This window comes from Rhinopithecus roxellana, chromosome 2 (assembly GCF_007565055.1).
Source record: "Rhinopithecus roxellana isolate Shanxi Qingling chromosome 2, ASM756505v1, whole genome shotgun sequence".
NCBI classification, from domain to species: Eukaryota; Metazoa; Chordata; class Mammalia; order Primates; family Cercopithecidae; genus Rhinopithecus; species Rhinopithecus roxellana.
The window spans coordinates 103,840,283-103,846,144 of record NC_044550.1 but is presented as its reverse complement, the minus strand read 5'-3'; positions in this window follow the sequence as shown (position 1 = coordinate 103,846,144).

The window sequence follows — 5,862 nt, the reverse complement described above, 5'->3', positions numbered from 1 at the left end:
GTTCTTGAGTTGTTGTGAAATTATTGTTTAGTAACTAGTTTAACCAGGATTAAACAAGCTTAATCAAGATTCTTCATGGATGTACTTTTTAGCTAACTACAATTTTTCACATGGAAATGAAACCTACAGTACACAATGTACCACAGAATTTTTTTCTGGATTTCCTGTCCTGAAGCATGCAGTGTACTAGAAACCAACTCTTCCTGCATTGCTTGTGGAATCTGTCTTACTGGATCATAATCTTACTTTACTTTATACGATAGATGCTTGATCAGTGCCTTTAATAGGAAGTTAGAAATTCCCAATCCAATCAACAAGGCTTTGATTCTGCCTCCGAAGTACTACCCAGATTACAGACAGCCCAAGTATCAGAACTAGGGCGCTGGGCGGAGAGGACAAATCATCTGTTAGGGAGTGGGACCGAAAGTGGAAACATTACAGAAAAGCAAGTAGGCTCAGAACAGAGGGGAGAGTAGTGCTGGGGAAACTCCCTACTGAGGACGGGTCAGCCACAGTGGGTATGTATGGGATGCTTTTGTCCTTGTGGGCTGGAATGAAAGCTGAAGAAGTTCAGACGCTAAGTGTTGCTTAGGTCTGCTTTGTTGAAGCCTGTCTCTTTCAGAGTTCCTAAACACAATATTCCTGTGGCATCTAATCCCAGTGAGTGCTCCACATCCAGGCTGTGGATCAGATGTCACGGGAAATTCTGCCTCAGGACTGAGGTTGATTCAAGCATCTGGATGTTGTCAAAAGTCCACGTTGTGTGCTGGCCTAACCTGAAAGACCCTATCTGGTTCTAGCCTTTCAGTTCCATCAGTCACCAAATCTAGAGTTACATGGCATCTGTACAAGCTCGGTAGCTGAGGCACGGGATCAGGCCTAGAAAGGAGCTTTTGGAGCGTTTGTTGTAGGTCTAGCTCCAGCTTGGCCCTTCAGTTCCGATAGCTGCACTTTGTCTCATCTTGGGTTCTGATCCTTGGATTGGGAACAAAGTAACTACTATGATCCCGCAAAGTGGTGGTTCCTGCTCCCAACTGGTGACTATTTTGCCTCCCAGGGGACATTTTTGGTTTTCACATTTGGGATACGGTGTTAGAGGGTAGAGGCTAGGGATGCTGCGAAGCATGTGGCAAAATCCTGTTCCACCCAGAACCTAATAGTGCCAAAGTTGTGCAACCTTCCCACCCAAGGGCTTGGTCTATTTCTTGCTTTTGCCAGCTCCCTAACCCTGAAACACAACAGTTCAAATTTATCTGTATAAGCGTCTCCAAGGGACCTGCACGTTTCCAATGTCGACTGCTGAGACCCATCCGTGGAGACGCAGGCTTAGCAGGTCTTCAGTGTCGACTGCTGAGACCCATCCGTGGAGACGCAGGCTTAGCAGATCTAGGACTGGGCTCCACATTTGCATGTGAACAAGTACTCTGGGTCATTGGGAAGCAAGCGATACAAAGCACACATTGAGGATCACCGCCTTCACGAGACTGAATCTTGCCTCCCACTTGGTATCTGAGACCATCTGCCTGCTGACTGGTTTTCCTGGCACAAACATTCTGCATGTAGGTACGGTGTGTTCTTGGACTCCATGTCACCTCATTCACCCTCATGTTCCCTGGGTTCCTGACCCCAGTCCAGCGAGCAGAACTAATTACAGATCTTGACAACAGAAGATACAGATTTAAAATAATACATTGCCTATTCCTGCCGACTTTATCCACTAGTGAAGGAGGACAAGGGGACAAATGGAGAGGGTAGGTGGGGTCTCCATCCCTGTTTCTCCCATTCCGCTTTATACAAACCCCAGCTAGACCACTGGGAGAGCAACAGAGGTTAAGAATCACTGCATCTGGCCGGGCGCGGTGGCTCAAGCCTGTAATCCCAGCACTTTGGGAGGCTGAGATGGGCGGATCACGAGGTCAGGAGATGGAGACCATCCTGGCTAACACGGTGAAACCCCGTCTCTACTAAAAAATACAAAAAAAAAACTAGCCGGGCGAGGTGGCGGGCGCCTGTGGTCCCAGCTACTCGGGAGGCTGAGGCAGGAGAATGGCGTAAACCCGGGAGGCGGAGCTTGCAGTGAGCTGAGATCCGGCCACTGCACTCCAGCCTGGGCGACAGAGCGAGACTCCGTCTCAAAAAAAAAAGAATCACTGCATCTAAATATTGTCATCTGGTCCACTCTTCTTCCATCTTGAACACAAGGATATCATGAGTTTTGTTTAAAGCACTGCTGAAACCAAGATACTCTGGCTTAGCCCCTGACAGGTCAGCCTAGTAATCATATCAAAACCAAGATTACCTAAAAGCACTAACCAAAGGAAAAGCTCCCACACCCCAACCTGTGACTGCTCACATTTTTCAGATTGAATAATTTCAATTGTATTTTAGGTTCATTGACTCTTCACCACCTCCAAGCTGCTCCTGAAGACAACTGATTATTATTTTTTAACTTGGAAAACTTTCACTTCTAGAATTTCCACTTAAGCCTTTGTTGTAGTTTTTCTTCTCTGCTATGATTTCCTATCCATTTATTATAAGGGTTTTTGGGGTTTTGATTTTAGTAAGAATTATAATAACTACTTTAAAAATCCACAATAATTCCAACATCTGGGTCATCTTGAGGTCAGTCCACATTGGTTGCCTTTTTCTTTGAATATGTTTAATATAAATTAGTATAAATGAATATAACTAGTGATTAAAATAAATTAATGTGTTTGGCTCCACGTTTCTGTCTTCTGCCTTCTGTCACTGATGTTTTATTCCTATCCTTGTTGTTTTCTATACTTTATTTTATTATGTCTTTTTCTGTCTTGCGACTTGAAAACTATATGACACATTGTAATGTTTTAATTTTTCTAATTTTTTGCTTTTAATTTTAACTAATTTTATTTTTTGGAGAAGTGCAGGTTCACAGCTAAACAGAGCAGAGAGTACAGACTTCCCATATGCCCCTTTCCCCACACACAGCCTCCCCAGGACAGCTTCCTGCCTCACAGGAGCGCACCTGTGACAACCAGGACCTACCTTGACCCTTCATTGTCGCTCAAAGCTTGCAGTGCACATTCACATTTCCTCTTCATGTTGTACGTTCTGAGTCTTGACAAAAGTATCATGGTGATGGGATATCACTGCTAACAGGAGATGTCTGTCAAGCCACAAAACTATACAAGGAGGAAACTTAAATGCATGTTGCTAAGAGAAGGAGCCAATCCGAAAAGTCTACATACTGTTCGATTCCAATTGTATGACGTTCCGGAAACGGTGAAACTGTGGGAACAGTAGAAACATCAGTGGTTGCCATGAACCAAGGGGAAGGAAGAGATGGATACACAGAGCACAGAGAATCTTCACGGCAGTAAAACCATTCTGTATGATACTATAATGGTAGACATACACATTTGTAAAAATCTACCTTAACTTTTAATCTTTTAAATTACGGTGTTTTTTTGTTGTTGTTTTTTTGTTTTTCTGATGGAGTCTTGGTCTGTTGCCAGGCTGGAGTGCAGTGGCACGATCTCAGCTCACTGCGACATTTGCCTCCTGGGTTCAAGCGATTCTCCTGCCTCAGCTTCCCGAGTAGCTGGATCTACAGGTGCCCACCACTGTGCCCGGCTAATTTTTGTATTTTTAGTAGAGACTGGGTTCACCATCTTGACCAGGCTGGTCTCGAACTCCTGACCTCATGATCCATCTGCCTTAGCCTCCCAAAGTGCTGGGATTACAGGCGTGAGCCACCGCACCCAGCCGTTTTTGTTTTAAAAACTGCAGACAAGCTGGGTGCAGTGGCTGAAGCCTGTAACGGCTGCACTTTGGGAGGTTGAAGTGACTGGATTGCTTGAGCCCAGGAGTTCAAGACCAGCAGGGCAACACAGTGAGACCCCATCTCTAAAAAAAAAAAAAATATTAAAAAAAACTGCCAGGCATAGTGCTGCATGCGTGTAGTCCCAGCTACTCCAGAGGCTGCGGTAGAAAAATCACTTGACCCAGCAGTTTGAGGCTGCAGTGAGTTATGATCATGCCACTGCACTCTGGCCTGGGCGACAGAGCAAAACCCCATCTCAAAGAACAACCAAAAACCTACAAGCACCCCTCAGAGATAGTGTGGGTTTGGTTCTAGACCACTGCAATAAGGCAAATCTTACAATCAAGTTAGTTGCACAAACATTTTGTTTCTCAGTGCTTATAAAAGTTATGCTTAAACTATATTGTCATCTAATGACTAATAATTAATTATTAATTGGTAATTACTAGCATTATGTCTAAAAAGTATGCACATAACTTAAAATACCTAATTGCTAAAAAATGCTAATGAATATCTGAGCCTTATACCAAGTCATAATGTTTTTGCTGGTGGGGATCTTGCCTCTGTATTGACGGCTGCTGACTGACCAGCGTGGGAGTTGCTGAAGGTTGGGTGCCCATGTCAATTTCTTAAAATAAAACAATGAAGTTTGTTCCTTTTACAAAAGATTTCCCTGTAGCATATGATGCTGTTTGACAGCATTTCATCCACAGTAGAACTGGAGTCAACCCTGTCAAACCCTGCGGCTGCTTTCTCAACCAGGTTTATGGAATATCCTAAATCCTTTGCTGTCATTTCAGCAATGTTCATAGCATCTCCACCTGAAGTAGATTCCATCTCCTCATCCATAAGAAGCAACTCCCCATTTGTTCAAGTTTTATCATGAGTTTACGGCAATTTCATCTCATCTTAAGGTTCTAATTCTAATTCTAGTCTTGCAATTTCTACCGCATCTGCAGGGACTTCCTCCACTGACATCCTGAGCCCTCAAAGTCATCCAGGAGGGCTGGAATCAACTTCTTCCAAACTCCTGTTAATGTTGATATTTCAACCTCCTCCCATCAATCACAAATGTCCTTAATGGCATTTAAGGATTGCTATTAAGGACATTTGTGATTCACGGGAGGAGGTTGAAATATCATGAAAGGATTAACGGTGAATCCTTTCCAAAAGGTTTTCAATTAAGTTTATCCAGATTCATCAAAGAAATCACTGTCTGTGACAGCTATACCTTTACAAAATGCATTTACTATTTAATAATAAGACCTGAAAGTCAAAACCACTCCTTGATCCACAGGCTGAAGGATAGATATTGTATTAGCAGCCATGAAAATAACATTAATTTCCAAGTACATCTCCATCTAAGCTTCTGGATAGCTAGGTGAATTGTCAATAAGCAGCAATCTTTTTTTCCTTTTTTCTTTTCTTTTCCTTTTTTTTTTTTTTTTTTTTTTTTGTTCTTAGTTTCACTGTCGCCCAGGCTGGAGTGCAGTGGCGCGATCTCGGCTCAACTGCAAACTCCGCTTCCAGGGTTCATGCCATTCTTCTGCCTCAGCGTCCAGAGTAGCTGGGACTATAGGCGCCGCCACCACGCCCGGCTAATTTTTTTAAATATTTTTAGTAGAGACGGGGTTTCACCGTGTTAGCCAGGATGGTCTCCATCTCCTGACCTCGTGATCGCCCGCCTCGGCCTCCCGAAGTGCTGGGATCACAGGCGTGAACCGTGCGCCCGGCCCATCCTTTGAAGTTTTGAAGCCAAGCGTTGACTTCTCTCTAGCGATGAAAATTCTACATCTTCACTAAGCTTCATCAATTCTAGCTCTGGACTTAAAGTGAGAGAAGTGCAATTCTTCCTTTCATTTGAGCTCTTTGAGGCCACTGGTTATTAATTGACACCCCAGCAGGTGTCACCCTCCCTCCTCTATCGAGTTCACCCACACCGGGGCGTGGGGAACGCGGCTTCCGGCTTCCACAAGCCCTGCGCGCCCGGGGCTCTCCCACAGGGGGCTTTCGTGAGCCAGTGAGCAGGGGCCCTCGCCCTGCTCCAGCCCAGCCACGCT